The following is a 23604-nucleotide window of genomic DNA, read 5'->3' as shown; positions in this document are numbered from 1 at the left end:
TCAAGTTTATATTATTCTTTAGAGCTTTGTTTATATCTTTATTATTACTCTTCATTATAGTTCACTATTTTATGGGCTTTCCTGGTGGCTCAGACCGTAAAGAATAGGCCTTCAATGCAGGAGACCCGGGTTCAATCCCTGTGTTGGGAAGATCACCTGGAGAAGGGAACAGCTACCCACTCCAGTATTCTTGCCTGGAGAATTCCACGGACAGAGGAGCCTGGCAGGCTGCAGTCTGTGGGGTCACAAAGAGTCCGACAGGACTGACCAACACACACACACGCACATTCCTTTTTATAGTTAATGCAGACTTTACTGATAGAAGACTCATGAAATCAGTTGTATCATGCCATGCATTCATACAACATAGAGTGACCTCTTGCACTATAGGGGGGAGAACTCACAAACTCACTAGTTAAGTATTCTTTATATCAAAACTTCTCTGCTCAAATCATCATGTATTTTATGTTGCCTGATAAGATTCTGACTGATACATTACTTAAGAGAACAAATTTGTATTCAGTATACAGTAAACTGCACATATTTAAACTGTACAATTTGCTGTTTGGTGTGTGTGTATACCTATAATATACTATCAGGATAATCAGTGTATATGTTACCTCTAGATGTTTCTTTATGTAAAATATTATTTTGGTACCTTGGGATCAGTTTATGGGATTCATGGTCACTTTCATGCGTAGTTAAATCACTGCTGGTCATCCTGGTTTAGGAATGATTTCTGGAATGATTTCTGCTGACAGTTACTTTCACTAGCATCTGGATAGGAAGGATCAGGGTCAAATGAACATATCCTGAGGTGCTGAGGATGGTCTAGTGGAGAAGTATGGACTAATGGAGCATGTGGCTAATGGAGAAGAAATAAGGTTTACATTAAATAAATATTTAGATTTAGGACTTTGGCTGTTAACTCACATGAACAAGGCTTGAGAGAGTTTTTCCAAGTTATCAACAAAACTTCTATTTCAGTTTGCTAATAATGCATCAAGAAGCTAAAAATCATTGAGAAACTATCAGTAGTGAAAGAAAATAAATTTTGGCTAACTATGCTCAAGGAGACTGAATTAGTTATTTAGCATCTTTGCAAAAGGGACAAAGAGGTTGAAGCTAAAAATGTAGGCATAACTTATTGTAGAGGTGGGTCTGTTAGGTTATGAATAGAAATGTTTGCTCTCCTTTGGTTTATAATGTTTGTGGTATGTCAGTTTTTCTATGTTGAAATCTGTTGCCATTTATTTTTATCCCAAATAAATATTCAATCTTATATCCATAATTTGGTTTTATCCTTATAGTGGAATCTCCCGAAAATGCTTGGAGTCCCACAACCTGGATTTGCCTATGTCTCCAGCACAGTTTTTCCTTAAACATGTGAAAATATACATAAAACACTGACTCTCACCAGGAAGTAGGAAAAGACAAGTCCCTCCTTTGTAATATCCTCCAGTACCTTCTGTTCACAAAGCTAATGATCATGCTTGCTGCTAAGGAGAAATAATTAAAGCTCCATTCTCAGAGAGTGGGCAAAGAAGAGTGGATTTGGAATTGACAGCCAATAAATTGCCCAGTGTATGGAGGTTTTTTTATGGTAACAGAGACTCTGTAGGGATTTTGAAAATATTGATGATGATGATGGTGATGACAACAATGGCAGTGATTGATGGAGGTGGTAGTGATAATTAATGGCTATTTCATTTATTCTTACAGACTAAGCTAAACCCCCTAACTACTTTTCCAGATTTTTCCAGCATATCAGTATTTCTTTTTCATTCTCAAATTTGCACCACCTACGGTTTAAACTTCATCTTGGTCTATCCTACTAAAGATTGAGAACACTTGGTCAGCATTTATCATCTATTTCTTTAGGTGGTCAGTGTCTGTTGATAATTTGTCAACCCCAAATCAGAGCACACAGTTTTTTCTAGTTTATATATTTCTAATATGATATAACATGGTGTTTGATGCCTTATACAAGTATCCAGCTAATTTGTATTTATTTTTATACTTAAGTAATTGCTTTTATTGTAAAAAAAAAAAAAGACAATTGAGTGTATATTTTGAGTAAATAAATTTCACATGCAAATAGAAGTATATGAAAATTGTACTGGAAAATCAAGGACAGTTTAGAAATGCTCTTGTGTAACATGCCTTAAGAATGATTCAACGTAGCATAAAGAAAATTATAACTATTTTTTTATTATATTTTATTTACTTCTGTGGCAAATGTGTTGGTTTTCAGATGTATATATTTTGCTTTTATTCTTCATGTGTATCTTCCTAGTTTGAATCGATGGCTTTCCTTCCTTTCTTAGTTTGTCATTTTTTTCACAGGTTGCTCAAGACAAAGAGCTCTTTGATAATGGGTGGGACAAAGGGTTAAAGGATGGTTTAGAACTAATTCAAGAAAGAACAATCCGATCCCACTTGGAGAAGGACAGAGACACTGAATCAGATGGGGCCGGGGAGCCTGGGGAGGAAATTGTGAGTACTTGCTCTTGATTGAGTATCATTATCCTCCTGTGGTCTAGGAAGATGATTGTTATAATTAGCAACAAATGTCTTGGGCAACTATAATTTACCTTTCCCTGTAACGACTGATGGTTTACCTTTTTCAGTGCTTTCTTTTGCCTACCCACCATGCCCTTCTCCCTACCCTTCCATAACAATCAAATGCAGAATATTATATATTTGTCTTATAGTGTTGGATCTCAGTGTATATTAACAGTGATAATGTGACTATTAATTGAATGAAAAAGCCATTCAATAACCAGTCACCCCACTTTGGGGCTCTCTTAAAATTTCTACAGGGGGAAACTAGAAACCACAGGATCACATAGTAAGCATGCCGGAGACACCTTACAGATATCTTAGGACTATTTCTTATTAATCCTTTTTCTAAGTGTAGTATTACATTTAGAAAGGAATATTATTTACTGTATTGCATAGTGTCTTTTAAGTGAATTTTCATATTCTTTAGATTTTATTTATAGTGTACTTTTTAATCTCATTTGAATTTATTGCAGTAATTCAGTAGAAGTACATGTAACTCAAGTTGAGTTTTAAAAATAGAATGTAAACACAATGCTTTATAAAACATCATAGAATTAATTGTGAAGAGTATTTAACTAGTATATACCTGTACTAGTTATTTGTTACATGATAATCACAATTGTTGACCTGCCTTTAAATGAAAGTAGCTCAAGTCCTCTTTTTAAAGTGTCCCATTATTTTGGAATTTGCACTAAATCTATATAAATAGGTCCCTTTGCAGATTTTAAATAACATAGAATATCATATTAAGAATAGTAATTAAGTGAAAAAAAGTCATTGAAATAAATAACTGATGAATCATCTGGCAAAGATGAATATTCCTAAAACTGAGGAGAGTTGAGAATAATATAATGATATGTTTTTATCATTATCATATGTGTAGCTGCTGCTCTGACATTTCTGTCTTTTACTACCACAGTTTTAGAATGAATGGTCAGCATTTCTCATCTGCGAGTCTACTCTGTATCCTTATGACTTGAATTAATTCTGTGTCTTCCCTGAGACTGTCCTAGAATGCCACTGACACGTTCTTTTAACCATATATGCTGGCCTTTGCTCAGTGTTCATTCTCTATAGCATCTCTGTAGATGTTCATGTTGTAGATCACAGTGAGTTTTCCTGAAACAATGGCCTTTGTGGCTTTGATTCTGGGTTGTCTTCTGTCATCTGGGCTGCTCCTTTTTTCACTATTTTTGTCCACTCCCCTAAATGCACTTATTTTGCTCATTGCTAGAACACTTGCTCTTTTCCCCCTCCTTTGGGAAATATTTTCTTAAATCTCATTTCTCTGAGGACAAAACTTTGAAAACGAACATTTTTCCATCTCTGGACTTGTTTTCTTGACTATCCTAGAGTCAAGGAAAGTGAGAATAAGATAAAGTAAGTAATTTTTTTGGTTAAGATCATAAAACTATCTAGTTAGACACCTAAAACTATGGAATTAATTTGAAAGATGAATCGTCTGTTAGTAAAACCAAAACAAAACTGGAGTTTGATTTTTTAGTTTTTGCTCTCTTTTGAAAGACAGCTTTTTTAATAATTATTTTATTTTTTTTACTCTTTGTTTATTTGTAAAGGTGGTCCTTGTGTTGTTGCATAGCTTTTTGCTAAAGGTTAATAACATATGTACTATATCCAACAGTCTTCAAGTAATTAATTCAGGTCCTAAGCAAAAGGTGCATAGTTTTTGAGACGATGGGAAAATTCAGTTGCTGTTTATACTCAAAGTTATATTAATGGCACTGGAGCAAGTCCATTATTTTAACACCATTTGCCAATTTTGCTGACAGTGATTACAGTAAAATATGACAGTAAATTTTATTTTTAAAGGGCTTTTAAGCTGTATACTTAGAGTGCCTGTATCTCAAATGACATTCAAGGTGTCCCTTCCTTTGTATGTGGTTGATAATTTCACTTTCCCAGGCCTGTATTTGCATAAGGTTCATTCTACTGACTACTGGGATCACAAAGACCAAATTTACTGCTTGTGTTCAAGTTATCCTAGGACTACCCGAAAAAGTCTTTATTTTTTTAAAACCATGTTGTTCTTGTATAAGCTTAGGATTTAACACAAACAAGCAATGAGGAAAATGTAGAAAACTTCGGTGTCAATGTCCTAAACTAGAGCACAAATTTTTGTGTACTAGATAAAATGTGATAGAAGGCAATGCACCTGATTTTTTATATACGATTATGGAATTAGTCTCATCTTAAAATCATACCGAAGAATTGATGCTTTTGAACTGTGGTGTTGGAGAAGACTCTCGAGAGTCCCTTGGACTGCAAGGAAATCCAGCCAGTCCATTCTGAAGGAGATCAGCCCTGGGATTTCTTTGGAAGGAATGATGCTTAAGCTGAAACTCCAGTACTTTGGCCACCTCATGCGAAGAGTTGACTCATTGGAAAAGACTCTGATGCTGGGAGGGATTGGGGGCAGGAGGAGAAGGGGATGACAGAGGATGAGATGGCTGGATGGCATCCCTGACTTGATGGACGTGAGTCTGAGTGAACTCCGGGAGTTGGTGATGGACAGGGAGGCCTGGTGTGCTGCGATTCATGGGGTCGCAAAGAGTCAGACATGACTGAGCAACTGAACTGAACTGAAAATCATACCTGGCTGTTCTTGTTACCATGAAAAAAAGCAAAGAATATTTTGCTGCCTAAAGCTTGGTTTTACTAATGAAATTATTTCTATGCCACCTCTTATCTGTTAGAAGGCCTAAAGAGACCCCACAGTTGCTTCTTAGAAGTTCAAGCATATTGGTTAAACAGGTTAATTTTCTCTCCCAGTTTAATTCTGTTCATTTGCATTTGCTTTTTATTCTCTACCAATTTCTGTCTTTTCCAAAATGTTTGTATAGTGATTGTTCAGCACATTTTTAATTTGAACGACAGTTTCACCCAAATTTTTTTCTCTTGTTACCTCATCTTCTGAATTGAAAATATCTACATATCTGCATATGTCATTCAACATACTTGAAAACTGTATTTGACAGTAAAGAAAATGGTATATCAAGTGTTTGATGGAAGTAAAAAATAAAATCTTAAAGTGATAGAGCATATGTAACGAGACAAAACCATTATATGTTATTCAATATTTCTTATAAAAACATTGAAATAGAAAATTGATGCTGCTATCAACACTTAAAAATATGGCTATATTGGAAATTTGGGGATTGAAATTTAAGGAATTTGTTTGAATATTTTTATTTAAACTATTCCTGTTAAACTTTTGTGAAATCTTCTATTCACACTCTTCCTATTCAAACTGTGAGTTAAATTGGAGTACTTGAGTTACAAAATATTGTAAGACTTTTAAAAAAATCAGCATATTCATATTTTTGTTAAATTCATCCTACTGTGTTCTGGTGACTGCCAAAACATTTAATAAGATTATGACAAATCTATTGAGCATTTTGAAACGTATGTAATAGTTGAATAAAATTACTTCTGCATGATATAGTGTAAAATAATGAAGATATTAAAAGTAAATACTTTCACAAATGATTCATATTCTATAACAAATGATTTAGGAAGTCCCATAACATGAGACTAATTTATATGTGTACTAACATTTTTGAATTTAGTTCCAATCACAATTAGACTTTTCACAAATAGTTTTAGATAAAACAACAGTAGCAGCAGCCCCCCTCCTTCTCCCTCAAAACTCTCAACACCTTAAGAGAAATCAATTTAATTTTACTTTTAAACTTCTAAGGATATTTGGGAATGATGCCCACATCAGTAATTCTGTTCCAAACTAATAATAAAGAAGTCCATTTTGGGGCTTGTCTGGTAGCTCAGCTGGTAAAGAATCCACCTGCAATGCAGGAGACCCCAGTTTGATTCCTGGGTTGAAAAGATCCCTTGAGAAGTGATAGGCTCCCCACGCCAGTATTCTTGGGCTTCCCTGGTGGTTCAGACAGTGAATAATCTCCCTGCAATGCCGCACACCTGGGTTTGATCCTTGGGTTGGGAAGGTTCCCTGGAGGAGGGCATAGCAACCCACTTCAGTATTCTTGCCTGGAGAATCCCCATGGATAGAGGAGCCTGGTGGGCTGCAGTTCATGGGGTTGCAAACAGTCAGACATGACTGAGCAACTAAGCACATGGCTTATTTATTTTCTCCTCTTCCAAATGTTAGACTAATTATATGGTTAAATATGGTTTAGTCATCTGATTAAAAATGTACACCAGCTTTATTTTCTTTTTTTTCCAATAAAACCGGTATTCAATCCCGTATTTTTCCTGAAGACGAAACAGGTTTTGACAAGTCCATTATACTACTGTAGACTTAAAGGAGACTTTAAACACAACAAGAAAATAAAACATAACACTCAGAATATAAAATGATTTAAACTTTAAAAGTTAAAGATAAACAATGATAAGGTTATTAAATGAGTGTTACAGAAATCTCTACACTGCCTTAAGTATTAATCGACTAAAAATCAGCACTAAACTTTTCAACAATTGAGTGAAAAATTGTAACCTGAAAAATTCCATAGTTCACAGATTTCATGCGCTTTAAAAATAGACCTGTTTAAGAGGTAAAATTATTTTGTATACTAATCCCAGAAAGAAATTTCTAGCAAAGTTTCTCATTAAGAGGATGATGTAAGCAACATCCTGCATGAGATTCCTAGAGATGAGTTCAGAAGTTCTATTTTTTTAAGAATTATATGCTAAATATTGAATATTTATTATAATGTATTTAAGTAATCTAAGTTAATATATAAATATGATAATCAACCATGTAAATACATTAAATATATGTAATATTCTCTTAGAGTATTATACCAAAGCAGAGAGAGAACCTTATTTTCTGTAAGAGTGCATAGTGTGAGTGCCATGAACGCAGTGGCCTTAGGAGACACCTAGCCATGCTGTCTGTTGCCACAGAAGGTCTAGGTACACCACTCCAAAACAAAAGTCAATAACTTGGCAAGTTATCCACGTGTGTGCATACGTGCTCGGTCATTCAGTAGTGTCCCATGCTTTGTGACCCCATGGACTGCAGCCCGCCAGGCTCCTCTGTCCACGAAAATTTCCAGGCAAGAATACTGGAATGGGTTGCAGTTCCTCCTCCAGTGGATCTTTGTGGCCCAGGGATGGAACCTACATTTCCTGTGGCTCCTGCATTGGCAGGCGGATTATTTATTGCTGAGCCACCTGGGAAGCCCAAGCTATTCATTCAACTGCCTTATAATTTATGATCTTATGTGGTAAGTTCGCTCATTTAGTTCTCCTGGCATGTATTTTGTAAGCAGTGCTCTACAGAGCAGCCTGCTATTCAAGATTATCTACTCTAAGGGTACTTTCCTGATACTTTAAAAAAAAAAAAAAAGACCAAGGAGTAGGTGTGATGTTGGGAAAGATTGAAGGCAGAAGGAGAAGAGGGTGACAGAGGATGAGATGGTTGGATGGCATCACTGATTCAATGGACATGAACTTGGGCAAACTCTGGGAGATACTGAGGGACAGGGATGCCTGGCATGCTGCAGTCCACGGGCTGCAAAGAGTCAGACACGACTTATCAACTGAACAACAACGACCTTCATTTTCAGGCTCTTTTTGCAACCATCTACTCTTGCATTGTTGCCTGGGTAATCCCATGGACCTAGGGGCCTAGGAGGCTATAGTTCATGGGGTTGCAAAGAGTCGGACACTACTGAGCATACATGCACCACCTTCTGCTGCAGAACTTGGGGAACTTTTGGTTCCTTCATCTGCATATGCAAAATTACATCCCTAGGAATGTCTTACATCTTCTTGGAGGAAGAGAAAGCCTTTCTGTGCACCCTCCATACTGTTGGGCAGGCACACGACTCTTCTAAAGTGAAAGTGAAAGTTGCTCAGTTGTGTTCGACTCTTTGCGACCCCATAGACTATACAGTCCATGGAATTCTCCAGGCCAAAATACTGGAGTGGGTAGCCTTTGTCTTCTCCAGCGGATCTTCATGATCCAGGAATCGAACCAGGTTCTCCTGCATTGCAGGTGGATTCTTTTCCAACTGAGCTATCAGGGAAGCCCAACTCTTCTAAAAGCCCATCCCAATTTAGGTATAAGATTCCAAGCTAAGACAAAGCGTGGGACAGTTGTGCTTCAGGTCCATGTTAAGGAATATCACCTTAAGGTCCCCGCTGCACCAATTTTATGAAAAACTCACTTGAACAAAAGTATGTTTGTAAACACACACACATCACTGTAAGAGTATGTGGTCCAGCTGAGAACTGCATTAATTGACTTCTTAATTGCTGTTGTCCCCTCATATAATTGCTTTTATTGAGTTACTTCTTTAGTGCAATGCCCCAGTCCACAGTGAGTAATTTTATAAGGAAACAGTCTTATGAAACATTATGCTACATCTAGTGTAAGAATGTTGGGTTTGTTTCATCACCCAGCACCATCTTTATCAGGACCCATGGGAGAAGAGTTTCTTGGATTTCAGAACTAGGAATGCCTGCCCTGAGCCACAAGTGCCCTCCTCATCCATGTTGTTAATAAAGTACTTGATGGGGCCACTTCTGAATCCTGAACTTCCTGGCTCTGTCCCCCAAGGCCTGCCCTGGCACTGGATTCTAGAAAAGCTAGGGTCAACATATAGCCTTCTTCTAGTGAAGGTCCGGATCCACAGGAAGCTTATGTATTTGTTTCAGTCCTGGTATCCACTAATTTCTTCTAGTATTGATTTCTCTTGGTTTCATTTTTTTATCTTCTTAGTTGAGATTTTGTTTTTGCTTAATACATAGATTTTGAAAGCTACCTTAAATTTATGGAAGTGAGTGTGAGAGTTTGCAGAACAGTTAAAGCCTTAACCTTTCATTCTTCTGTGTCCTTTGAGTCCAGCGATTCCTGTGTTCTTTAAGCTGACCCCCTGTGTAGTCAGACTGCACTCCAGATTTGCTCACTGTTCCCTCTATAGGGTTTTTCTCTATTGATAAAATATTATACCACCTTCCCCATGGAGGACATGAAGCATGGTTGGTGTGGCATGTCACTTGTGCTATGTTCTTTAAGCATATAAATTTTCATATAAAGTTTAATGCTTCTTGGAAGTATTGAATTTGGTGAGCTCAATGTTTTTGATGATTCATATTGTCACTCAGTTTCTTGGGTGATTTAATAAAAGATCTGAACTCTTCTCTGAAATGAACACACTCAATTAAAAAAAAGAAATGTTTACATAATTATCTTGATAGGAGTTGATGGTAAAGCAGAAATTCTGAGAAATGCTAGTAAATATTGTCAGTAAACTCCTTCCTCCATTGTCTGAAAATACTTAAATGGCACGGCAGACATTCAGTATATCCTGTGATTCACTTTACCATTCACATTTTTTGAACAACTAAGAAGAATGTAGGAAAATTGTTTTTGATTATGTTATCATTTATTCACTCATCCACTTAATTCCTGTTATCAGTAACTACTCTGTACCCTACACTGTTCTCAGTATTGAAGATACAGTGAAGAAAATGAAAAATCCCTGCCCTTGTAGAACTTATATTCTGTTAATAGCTAGGGGAGACAGATAATAAACACACTAATAAATTCATAAATAACCAAAAGAGATAACCTCAGATGGTTTTGGATACTATGAAAAAAAAGAAGTGGCTAAGTGTGGTGATGACTTTAGTTAGAGGAATCAGGACAGGATAATGACCTTTGATAGGAGACCCGAACATTGAGAGAGAATCAGCCACACAAAGATCAGGGAAAGAATCCTCCAAGCAAAGAGAACAGCTAGTGCAAAGGATCTGAGATGAGAAAAGGGTTGAAAGCTCTGGGTCCAGGGAGAAGGCTGGCATGCTTTGAGCTGACTGTGGTAGACCAGGAGGATGAGGGGCCGGCAGGGAGTGGGTCACTTGGGGTTGTTAACTATTCATGTCTAGTTGTCCTTAGTCTCAGTTTCCAGAAGCAAATGGGGAGGATGAAGGCTCCTTCACAGGCTAGTTTGTGAAGATTTTGTGTGTTAATCGCTGGTAAATGCTCAGGAGAATGCCTGGCACTTGGTAAGAACTATATGTGTTGCTTACTATTCTTATGCATATATGCATGGTACAGTTTTCCTCTAGCTAACAATTTATTGTTCTGATAGACTTTTAAAACAAGTATAGGTCTTAATAATCATATCCAGTCTTGATGTTTTACAGATCATACTTTAGCTCAAAGAGGTCAAATGGCCACGCAAACTCCCACAACTAGTGAGTAAATGTTTAGACGAGAATCTTGGTCTCTTGACTCTCAAGCCAAGAGCTTTCTCTGTTATATTGTGTTGGCCTTTAGTTATCAAACTAACGGGCATAGAATTGTTTTCCTTAGATTTGCCTTATAGGATTATATTTAGAAATGTATAGTTAAACCTGACTTTCTTTGTATAGAGATCAAGATAGTTACATGAATTTATAAGTCAATGACTTAGTGATAATTGAAAGATTTTTGGAAATAATTCAAATTTCAAATGATTCTAACAATTAGCTGCAGATTTAAATATCCCATTTGTAGCTTTAGCATTTACACTTTTTTAGTAAGATGGATCTAGGAAAATAGTTTCATTTCATTCATTCATCTCAGCAGCTCCTCTGTGTCTGTACCCAATACAAAGTGCCTGCCCTCATGGAATCTGTACTTATAGAAGCAAATAATAAACACGTGAATAAACTAACACATGACTAAAAAGACAACTTCAGAGAAGTCCCCAAGATACTTTAAAATGAAATCAAGTAGTCAGTGATTTGTTATTATGATAGACAAGAATTTTGTCACTAAAATTGGAAAACCTAATCACACTTTAAACCCATTAAAAAATTTTTTTTGAGCACTGCTTACCAGTAAACACATTAATGGTTTACGTAAATTCAAATGCAGTTATGTACCTGGTGTTATTGAACAGTGGCATTTAAAGTAATATGTAGCATAGTCTTTGTTAACGCATCAATTTATAGGGCTACATTTATTTTACCCAAAACGTATGATTTGGTGGCTTGCAATAATTTTAAATTTTAACTTGTCTCTTTTTACAACTCTGTAAGTTTTCCTAGGCATAGGAGAATTAGTTCCGGGGACATTTTTTCCCCCTTTGCTTGCCTTTTTATAGGAGATCCCTTACCTGGGAAAGGTTTTGTTCTGAAAGTTCATTTGTAAACCATTTTGAACTCATTTGTCATAGAAGCAGGCTTAACATGGTGGTTAGTTTCAAATGCCAGTTCACAGAAATGTATTCCCCATTTTTGAAGCTGAGTGGCTGTAGTTATGATGCTTCCGTGAGTTCTGACCCAGTTTGGTTTGGAAGTAAACAGGGGAGAGGCGTACTTTTCTCCTTCTCTGAGCTCGGACTTTGGATCTAGTCCATCCCTTAAAGCTGAGAAGCTCTCCTTTTTGCACTTACTCACTTCCTTTCTGTACTCCTGCCTCCTATGGCACCCTTCTCTTTAGGCTCTTGTAAAATTAAAAGGATTTTTTTCCCAGTAAGAATACGTGTTCCTTACTCTGTTTTCCATTTCATTTGGAGTCATACAAAATTGATAATCAGGTACACAAAATGAATATTTGATTTTCAAGATACCAAGCATATATTTCACACTGTTGAAATGATTTCTTTTAACGTTTGTTCAGATACCTGCTTTTAGGAGCTAAGAACTTATATTCTCAATGTTACCTCCTTTTGCTCCCTAACAGCACTCACCATTCAGTTAGAGCTGCAGTTCACTCATCCTCAGATGTTCACAGAATGTCCTTGTTTCTTGCTTTGAGATGGTGTGTTTGCTGTTTAGTTGCTAGGTTGTGTCCAACCAGCACTTGCAACGCCGTGGACTGTGGCCTGCCAGGCTCCTGTGTCCATGGAATTTCCCAGCAAGAATATCGGAGTGGATTGCCATTTTCTTGGGGATCCTCCTGACCCAGGGGATTGAACTTGCATCTCCTACATTGCGGGTGGATTCTTTACCACTGAGCCACCAGGGAAGCCATGAGATGGTATATAGGATTTGAAAATATAAGAGATTTCACTGAAGGCAAGCTTAGTCCTGTAAGGAAAGGCTGAGAACTTATAGCAGTATTATTCAATTAGTTTGGGTCCACCCTGCTGTTGGCATCTGCTTTGTTTTCTATATTGTCTTTGTGCACTTTGCTGTCAATTTAGAGAAATAGGCTGCATGGACTCCTAGCCAAAGCAGAAACCAAGTGGTGAGTGTTTCCTGCTCAACTCTGAAGACAGTGCATAGGTCTGTTGCCCGCCAAAAATAGATGTAGTTTATAGTATGTTCAACTCCATGGCTCATATTTTTTCATTTCCTCTTCCCAGATGAATAAATCGGGAGGAAAGAGAAAAAATTACCCCCATAAAAAGTACATTTCCCCCTCTATGTTCAATTATGGAGGGACATCTATAAACACAGGCATAGAGCCCAGAGGAAAGATATTTTCGAAATGTTGTCTGAGAGTCACTTTAGCTTCCAAATAAAAATTGTTTGAAAATACATTTAGGACATCTAAGCAGAAATATTGACATATGGTATGTGATATTTGGCTGAGTTCGTGGATGATATATGGGCCTGCCTGAAGGAGCTTTGCTGGTAATTGTATAACCTAGGAAGAGACTGATCGTCAGAAACACAGACATTCGAGGATCTGTGGAAACTTAATGGTCATGTAGGAGAATTTATTTGGTGATTGAAGGAGTGTAACTTATACAGAATAGAAATAAAATTAATGAGGCTTTTTAGAAATAGCTGAAGTATTCAGTTTCTGTTTTTGCAAATTCCAAAAAGATTCTATTTGCTAGGTCTTCAGGAACCACAGCAGAAATGTGCCCTTTGTCAATATCTACTGTTGAAAACAGCCTTTCAGGCTGTTTAGGGTATGGCACTTATTTGTCCATTGCAGTTTTGCCTCTTAAAGCACAAGTCATATATGCTTGTAGCGTATTTAAAGTTATACAACCAATAGATTTATGAGAGACAGCAAGGATTGCAACAGTTCATGCTCAAACCTGTATGTACTTGAGAAGTAAAGTGTCAAAGAGATAGTACTGTTTATTGGAATGTACATTTAGTTAAACTTAGGAAACTTGGTTTCTACTTTTGCCATGGAGTTTTATGAGTTTAGATAAGTGACATAACCACTCTTGGATTTATTTATATATCTCTAAAATATTACATATATATATATCTAAAATAGAAAGATATATATATATATATCTAAAATACTAAAAAGCAGAGACATTACTTTGCCAACAAAGGTCTGTCTACTCAAAGCTTTGGTTTTTCCAGTGGTCATGTATGGATGTCAGAGTTGAACTATAAAGAAAGCTGAGCACTGAAGAATTGATACTTTTGAACTGTGGTGTTGGAGAAGACTCTAGAGAGTCCCTTGGACTGCAAGGAGATCCAACCAGTCCATCCTAAAGGAAATCAGTCCTGGATATTCATTGGAAGGACTGATGCTAAAGCTGAAACTCCAATATTTTGGCCACCTAATGTGAAGAACTGACTCATTTGAAAAGACCCTGATGCTGGGAATGATTGAAGGTGGGAAGAGAAGGGGATGACAGAGGATGAGATGGTTGGATGGCATCACTGACTCAATGGACATGAGTTTGAGTAAGCTCTAGAAGTTGGTGATGGACAGGGATGCCTGGCGTGTTGCAGTCCATGGGGTCACAAAGAGTCAGATATGACTGAACAACTGAACTGAACTGAAAATGTGAGGAGAGTCTAGTTGATTTCCAAGGTTTCTCCCTTTTCTATCAAATGAATCCCACTGGGATTAAAAAACCTGGAATAAAAAAACCCATTTTTCATGCCAAGAGTAATGGCTGAAATATCCATGAAATTATATAAAAAGCATCTAAATCAATGATGTGTTTCTTTTTTTTCAGTTTTATGGAAATATAATTAGCAAATATAATTGCAAGATATTTAAAATGTACATGATGATTTAAATAGCTATACATTATGAAAGGATTCCTCCTATCAAGTTAGTTAAGACATTTATCACCTCACTTATTTACTACTTAAAAATCTTTTTTGGTGAGAACATTTGTTTTACACTCTTGACAAATGTCAATAATACATTACAAACCATCATCACTATGTTAAAAATTAGATCCTCAGACCTTATTCATCTTAGAGGTTAAAGTTTATACTCTGTAAAAGAGTAAATTCTTTCTTTTGTAAATGATTTTTTTGCATTTATTTTTATGCGATCTGAGACATATTCTTATATTTATGGTTTTGAATTCAGGAAAAAAGATGTCCTCCTCCTGTTGTAAACACTTTAGCGATAGGTCCTTGAGGAACCATCTTTATCTAGCAGCTCCGTAACCACCTGTATCATTGTTCAAAAACAAGATGATTTACACAGGTAAGGAAAATAAAGAGAGCTTAATGAACTTAAGCAGTTATTGGAAGTTGTACTAGAGTAAAGGATGACTGAAAAGGAATAGCAAACCCTGTCGGAGACATGCAAGAACAGGGAGTGATGAACACATTTAGGTCCACAGGACAAAGGAAGAAAGAGGACATTGCAGTCTCTAGAGAGACTTGTATATAGCTGCAGCTGAAGGTGAGGGCCTCTGACCGGGGCTCTGGTCTTCAGTGAAGAAACTTGGCCACTTCCCAGCAGAAGAGAAGTCAGAGGAAAGAATCAAATCCACTAATCTCTTTCTCCACTGACTCCAGTCTCCTGGTAGTGTTTTCCATTGGCCAAACTCCAGTAGAAGTCAGAGGCCAAGGGAGCCAGAGGGATGCAGTCTGGTCTGGTCCATCTCCAAAGGTTCGTAACATGAAAGAAAATGATCAAGAGTGGTTCTAGAGCCTCAAAAAAAGAATACCAGATAACCCATCATTTCTACGTGATAGAAATGTTCTCTTTATCCTGTAAATGTAGTTATACTTGATTTTGATAGACCTTTAGAATGACCCTTGTCATGATTAACTTTAATGGGAAAGGTCAATTTCTGATTTGGCTTTCCTTGGGTATTTGTCACTATATTGCTGTTGTGATAATATTATTACTGGGACCCCAACTGACTGTATCGCTGATTTACTTACACCCTTTGAAGAGATAGGTATGTGACCAGACTTAGGAAGGAAGGGACTAGAAACATATCACGATGTGTTTTTATATATTGTTGGATTCGGTTCAGGTCATATGCACATTCTGTTCTGAACGAGTATGCTTTCTGTTTCAACAAACTGTAAGTCTTGTATCTCTTCATTATTTCTCTTTACAAATGGATGTATATAATGATACTTATACTATATTTTACTTATTCTTATAGGCCATTGCTCTGCTTTTGTTAGGACCTGAGATTTAAACCCTTGAAAAAAAGAAATCTGTTGTAGAGTTTGAAGTATGTTGCAGTATCTGAATTGATGGAATAATAAAATGACTAATGATGATTACTTATTTGAACTTACAAAATTTTATATATGCATATGAAGAGAGATATTCACATATAATTTTATTCTCAGCCCCTTGTGGTATTCTGAGAGCTTTGGTTTAAATTATATGTAAAAGAAATTATTTTATTATGACAGTTAAACAACTGTGGTGGTTATAATTATGTGTGGGCATACTGAATCCATTAGTCCAGGGGCCGTAAAATCGCATGTCCTCATCCCTTTGAGAAGAGAATAATAGCATTTCTATGACTCTTTATCTCACTCATTTAATTTATACTTTGTGTATATTTTTAAAATATCACAATATATTAGAATAGCAATGCATATATAATATTTTTGCATTATACAATTTGAATCACTGACAATGTGTTGAAAAATGAAAATAATTTGGAAATTAATTCTTTTGAAAACAGAAAATTATCAAAATTTGCTGCATAAAATGTTACTTAATTTGGGAGTAGTGTAGTTTGGAAAGTAGTTTGTTAGTTGCTCAGTCATGTCTGTCTCTTTGCTGTCTCATGGACTGTAGCCCCCCAGGCTCCTCTGTCCATGGAATTCTTCAGGCAAAAATACTGGAGTGGGTAGCCATTCCCTTCTCCAGGGGATCTTCCCAACCCAGGGATCAAACCTGGGTCTCCTGCATTGCAGGCAGACTCTGTATCATGTGAGCCACCAGTGAAGCCCAATTTACCCCCAAATTATTTATGAAATCATTTCAACTGAAGAGAGGGAAAAATGTTCAAAATAATCATGTTTGCATGAGTTTGCATAAAGCCTTAGAGATGGAAATATTTTTGAAGTTGGGCAGAAGAGCAAGAGATCGGATTATATAGGGTAAACCTTGAATCTGGAACGTAAGAGAGCAAGTTTGCTGCCCTCAATGGGTTCCTCCTCGTTTTTTAAAATCACCTCCTTTTCTTACCTTTACTCCCTGTATCACCTGCTCTGCTTTACTATTTCTTTTCCTGTAGTACAGATACAGATCACCTGTTAACATACTATACAGTATACTGGATCCATGGTTTTTGTGGGTTATCTGTCTTCCTCAGCTGGAATATAAGTTCCATGAGGACCAATGTCTGCCTGCCATAAGCGTGCCTGAGTCAAGTGGGAATTAAGAAAACATTTGTTACATGACCAATGGCAGAGTACTTTGGGCTTCCCTGGTGACTCAAGACGGTAAAGAACCCACCTGCAATGTGGGAGACCTGGGTTCGATCCTTGGGTTGGGAAGTTCTCCTGGAGGAGGGCATGGCAACTACTCCAGTATTCTTGCCTGGAGAATCCCCAGGAACAGAGGAACCTGAAGAGCTACAGTCCATGGGGTTGCAAAGAGTTGGACATGACTGAGCAGCTAAGTACAACATAGCACAGCAGAGTACTTTAATGACTGAACAACAGTAGCAGTTTCAGAATTTAGTGGTTTTTATGAGCTATTGTGACTAACCTGTTCTGCAGTTAATGCTGCAAGGTTAAGGCACTTTTCTGTTTTCTTTGTCAGCATAAACATAAAGTACATTTGGAGATAAGGTTTTAGTCACAATATGCTAGCTAGAATGTAATTTTGGAAAAAAAACAAAAAATGTTAGTTGAGTTGCTTTCTTTATCCCAAAATAAGTATATTCCTTTAAGAAAAGTTTCTGTATATAGGTGTGTGTACATTTGTTTATACATATGTGTATATAAACCAATACATGTTTTAGATATAAAACATAGTGCTTGTATGATCATCATACATCTATAACATATATAATGTTATATGGGTTTCAGGTGTACAGTGTAACTATTTGATATGTGTATATATTGCAGAATGATCACCACAGTAAGTCTGGTTAACATCTGTCACAATATAGTAACAAGATTTTTTCTTGTGATGAGAATTTTAAGATCTCTTAGCAACGTTCCAAAATGCAATAAGTATATTCATTTTTCAATTTAGTGCAGTTAACTGTGGGACAAGTCATTCTGAGTCTTAGCATCAAAGAATCGTGTTTGAATAGTTGAACTGAATAAGATTTCTCAATTCTAATTCATAGAGAGCTTTCTTGAAAAATCCACCCCTGATTAGGCCCACCTGGCTCCCATCACACTTGGTATGGTGTGCAGGCAGAGATCTGTCTTTAAAGCATATGTTTCTTTTCCACTGTTCTGTGCATTTCTTCCTCAACATCTTTCATTGCCTCATCTGTCTTCCTTTTGTTTATTATCAAAATAGGTTATAATTATGCAGAAGACATCTAAGTAGCTAGAGTTTCATCTGCTGCCTACTGGGCATTTTGGAAAGAGGCTCGGAAGGAGTTCTTCCAATATTAGAGTTTTACTTTCAGGAGATTAGAAAGATTTTCAGTTTCAATAGTCCATCAATATGAATATTATCTTAGGACTGAACACTTTAAATTATTTGATTAGTGATTAGCTGACCTGCTGAGAGTAAAACAATGAAGGGATAGTAAACAAGGGTGGATTCAGGTGAAAGGAATGAGAAATTCTTGGAGGAAGTAGACACATATTTAAGGAGGGCATTACTTAACGTTTTGTTTAGGATTTGGGTCAGGCTGGCTCTGTAGAGGAATGGGTTGTTTTCATTTTATTTCCATTCATCCTGTATGCTTTACAATGTATGTCTTATTTAAGTGTTGAAAGGGACCAGTGACTTACTGCTTGTTATCACTGGGTAGTCGTGCTTTGGTTCTGGTACCTGATAGAGTCTAGCAGAGACTTGAGTGTACTTATTTCTGTGATTTGCTACAGTGACTTAACATTTTTTGATGATTTCTGGTACAAAGTGAATGAAATACAGGAAAATAAAGTTCAGATGCTTTTGGACAAAGCCTTAGTTTATCTCCTCCCTTGTCTCTGACTTTCCAGCCATTTATTTACTCATCTAGTCGCATGTTCTTGAATGCCTTTTGACTCTTAATGTCTGCCTCATTCTGTCTGTGTGGTTAAGGCCTATTTCTTTTCCTGTGTCTTTCCTATCCTTTGCTTCTTTCAGCTTGGCAGAGCCCTCTTTGATTTTCCTTTAGTGTCATAATATTCCCAGCTGTTTCTGGGCTGCTGCTTTTTCTCTACCAGTCTCAACACCCACAACCTGTCAGTACTGGTTAATGTTTTCTTTTTGTCAATTCTGAACATACTGCTCTCTTGCACTAAAATGTCCTGGTTTCCTGCTGCCTTGCAAAATAATCACAAACTCTCCAATTTGGCATAAATGATCCTCCCTAATGCATAAACAATCCTTATGGGATTCTCTCCAGTGTAACCCTACAATAATATATGTAGCACATCATGGCAGCATAATCATGAGAGATGTATGTGTGTTAAAAAAATGAATGTTTCTTGTATTTTTGTCAGAATTGATTATCACTGATACCTTATAATGCTATATGTATACTAATATCTCAGCTCCTTTGCTCCCTAATGTAGTAGATATGTAGTAGATGGACAGGTTTCTCTGTCCATCACCAACTCCTGGAGCTTCCTCAAACTCATGTCCATCGAGTCGGTGATGCCATCCAACCATCCCATCCTCTGTCATCCCCTTCTCCTCCTGCTTGCAATCTTTCCCAGCATCAGGGTCTTTTCCAATGACTCAGTTCTTTGCATCAGGTGGCCAAAGTATTGGAGTTTCAGCTTCAGCATCAGTCCTTCCAATGAATATTCAGGACTGATTTCCTTTAGGATGGACTGGTTTGATTTCCTTGCTGTCCAGGGGACTCTCAAGAGTCTCCTCCAACACCACAGTTCAAAAGCATCGGTTCTTTGGTACTCAGCTTTCTTTATGGTCCAACTCTCACATCCATACATGACTACTGGAAAAACCATAGCTTTGACTAGACGGACCTTTGCTGGCAAAGTAATGTCTCTGCTTTTTAATATGCTGTGTAGGTTGGTCATAATTTTTCCTCCAAGGAGCAAGTGTCTTTTAATTTCATGGCTGCAGTCACCATCTGCAGTGATTTTGGAGCCCCCCCAAAATAAAGTCTGCCACTTTTTCCATGTCATGATCTTCGTTTTTTGAATGTTGTTTTAAGCTAGCTTTTTCACTCTCCTCTTTCACTTTCATCAGGAGGCTCTTTAGTTCCTCTTCACTTTCTGCCATAAGGGTGGTGTCATCTGCATATCTGAGGTTATTGATATTTCTCCCGACAGTCTTGATTCCAGCTTGTGCTTCTTCCAGTCCAGCATTTTGTATGATGTACTCTGCATATAAGTTAAATAAGCAAGGTGACAATACAAAACCTTGATATACTCCTTTCTCAATTTGGAAAAAGTCCTTTGTTTGGTTTTAACTGTTGCTTCTTGACCTGTATAAGATTTCTCAGGAGGCAGATAAGATGGTCTGGTATTCCCATATCTTTAAGAATTTCCCACAGTTTGCTGTGGTCCACACAGTCAAAGGCTTTAGCAGAGTCAGTGAAGCATAATTGATGGGTTTTTTTTTTTTTTTGGAATCTTCTTGCTTTTTCCATGATCCAGTGGATGTTGGCAATTTGATATCTGGGTTTCTCTGCCCTTTCTAAATCCAGCTTGAGCATCTGGAAGTTCTTGCTTCACGTACTGTTGAAGCCTGGCTTGGAGAATTTGGAGCATTACTTTGCTAGCGTGTGAGCTGAGTGCAATTGTGTGGTAGCTTGAGCATTCTTTGGCACCGCCTTTCTTTGGGATTGGAATAAAAACTGACCTTTTCCAGTCCTGTGGTCTGCCATATCATATAGTAATTTTTGTGTTTATGTCGTTCTTTCTTTTGCACAACTTGAGAGCCATCTTCTGGAAAATAGAGATTTTTTTAAAAGCTCAGTTAAGTCCTTGTTGTCTCCATGACACGTGATTTACTAATCTAATTGGTCACTGAACTTTAGGGTTTTTCATTTGTTTGTTTCTGTTCAATAACCACTGCTACTGTTCTTGCTATAGCAGGACAGTTTCTTCAAGTGCAATCTTGCTTTAAATCTGTAAAAGAGGGAAAAATCGATGCACTCTGGATAGCAGGGGAATGATTGTTAAATCCACCCCCAATATCCTCTTTTCAGCTACTCCTTGCTGTCTCTACAGAACACCTATGACTGTGCTCAGTATTGTCTGAGATCTCTAGTATTTCGTTTATATGTCATGGTCAAGCAGGGAGACACCTTTCAATATCACCACCTGTGTTGTTGATCCAGAGTCTTAAATTTATACTTGGAATAAGCTTTATAAGAGACAAATACATGAAGACGTGTGGGCTATTGGTGAGTGTATGTTTCCTACAATTGCTTTGTTCCCCTTTATTGCCAAATTTATCCTCTAATAAATACCACCTTCTTTGCTAGAAATACCTAGACATCGAAGGAAAGAAAGTTAAGAGGGTCACACAGTGAAATTAGATATTTTCAGCAATAAATGATTTGGAAAAAAAGTGCATACAGGTCTTTCCCATGATCTTCTGCCAGAAAGATGGCATTTTGCATGCATGCAGGAGCAAAAGGAGAGATTAATAGATTTTTTTGAGGCAGAGTATTCTGTCATGTTCTGAAAGGTTTGGGTCATCACAGCTAGAGGCAGGAGCAGGACTCAGACAAAGATAACCCTGGCTTTGAGGGAAGAGATTGGTTTTGCTGAACAGTGTTCCTGTATATGTGTGAAGGTTGTGTATTTATGACAGCAGAAAATTTCCCTAGATTCTGTGCTGAAGAGGTAACAGATTTTGTTCATCCCTAGAACTATGTCAACTCAATTAGTAGCAACAAAAGAATACTCCTAATACAAAGGACAGTTTCAGAAAAAGAGGAGAAAAGAGAAAATGGAGGTAAAACAAGAATTTGAGATGATATTTGCTCTTAGGGTATAAAAGTTAAATCATATATATATGCTGCTGCGGCTAAGTCACTTCAGTCGTGTCCGACTCTGTGCGATCCCATAGATGGCAGCCCATCAGGCTCCTCCGTCCCTAGGATTCTCCAGGCAAGAGTCCTGGAGTGGGTTGCCATTTCCTTCTCCAGTGCCTGCACGCATGCATGCTAAGTCGCTTCACTTGTGTTCGACTCTGTGCAACCATTCCTAGGATTCTTCAGGCAAGAATACTGGAGTGGGTTGCCATTTCCTTCTCCAATATATATATGGGACTTTCCTGGTGGCTCAGACAGTAAAGCGTCTGTCTACAATGCGAGAGACCTGGGTTCCATCCCTGGGTCGGGAAGATCCGCTGGAGAAGGAAATGGCAATCCACTCCAGTACTATTGCCTGGAAAATCCCATGGACAGAGGAGCCTGGTAGGCTACAGTCCATGGGGTCGCAAAGAGTCGGACACGACTGAACGACTTCACTTTCCTTTCCTTTACCATATACAGTATTCTAGTATTAATAGCATTTCAACCTTCAAAACCCAATTCTTTTATTCATTTTCCCTCTTCTCCTTTTCCTTCCTGTCTTTCTCTTTCCTTCCTCTTCATTCCCCTTTCCCTTCTACCTTTTTATTTCCCATTGTCTTGTTTACTAGAAATTCCTGCTAAAGCCATAAAGATACTGCAGAACCAGCCCAGCAACACTACGGACTTCTCAGGAGAGCTAGCCAAGAGATTGGCCTCATCACAGTTTGTCTGGAGGCAGTTGAATAAGGTGAGCAACCCTGATTTAGTCATGTCTTTGTAGCCTCTATTGAGACTTAGTATGTTTGGAGGGTTTTGTAATTCAGGGACCTATAGGGGATGTTTGTAAGGCCAAATAATTATCTACAAAGATAGTTACTATAAAAGAAGGAAAGAATGGTATCTCACTCCTCAGTTAAATGTATCTTTATGGATCCAACTTTCTGGTCTACTCTATGTCCATGTGACCACAGAATTGTTCAGAGACCTCAGGAAGCGGGTCAGATACACACCAGTATTTCTACCATTCAATTGTTTGGAGTGTTAATGATACATGGGTTTCCTGCGGGTCAGCTAGTGGGTAGCTGACTTCAGGCTAATTAATTTTCTCCAGAAGGTGCTTGCAGAGCGGGGGAAACAGGCTTTGGTGACTACTGCAGGTGGGGAGCTGTGGGGGCCAGAACATTTCCCCTGATTTAAAAAGAACATATGAGGTCGGATATCTCCAACTTGTGAATGTCCAGGAAAATCACAAGGGTGCCCCACAAGTGAGACAGTTGTCAGTCAGGGGGAATTCCAGGTCAGTCCTTCTTGACACCAAAGGGCTCCGACAGCACCGTGTAAGTCAGTGATGTCAGAACTTCCCCATCTTGTCACCCCCTACCCTCTTCCAACCTGGCCCGAGGAATGAAGATCCAGAGAGGGAGAGAGAAGGAACCTTGCAGAAATGGACACATCTGTACTTCCTGGTAGGTCCCCTGGGCCTCAGCAGGGGAGAGGGAGACATTGAATAGGCTGAATATGAGATGGAGCTGACACTTGACTGACCTGGACTTGTGAAACCCAGAGTGATAGAATGTATGGAATGGCTGCAAGGTGATGCAGGAAATGAGGATCAGTGGAGTGTGGGTGACGACAGCCACTGGAGGAGGATGAGCCGGTTCACATTTGTATCTGCTATGGTCTCAACATTTATGTCCCTCAGAAACTTCATATGATGTAATTCTGATTCCCATGGTTATGGCATCCATAGGTGGTGCCTTTGTGAGGTGATGGAGTTGTAAGGATG

At 37.8% G+C, this 23604-nt stretch overlaps 1 long non-coding RNA gene across 1 annotated transcript in view; it reads left to right on the top strand.

Annotated features, from left to right (window-relative positions):
- The first annotated feature begins 2328 nt into the window (after nt 1-2328).
- LOC104975693 (uncharacterized) overlaps nt 2329-23604 on the top strand; it is a 44270-nt gene continuing 22994 nt past the window's right edge. Inside the window, exons 1-2 of the long non-coding RNA XR_814922.4 lie at nt 2329-2496; nt 22448-22566. This is a non-coding gene — a long non-coding RNA (uncharacterized lncRNA). The remainder of the gene's footprint in view (nt 2497-22447; nt 22567-23604) is intronic.

Source organism: Bos taurus, chromosome 23 (assembly GCF_002263795.3).
Source record: "Bos taurus isolate L1 Dominette 01449 registration number 42190680 breed Hereford chromosome 23, ARS-UCD2.0, whole genome shotgun sequence".
Lineage (NCBI taxonomy): Eukaryota > Metazoa > Chordata > Mammalia > Artiodactyla > Bovidae > Bos > Bos taurus.
Note: the sequence above shows the minus strand (reverse complement) of the source record. Positions and strands in the feature narration are given on the sequence as shown.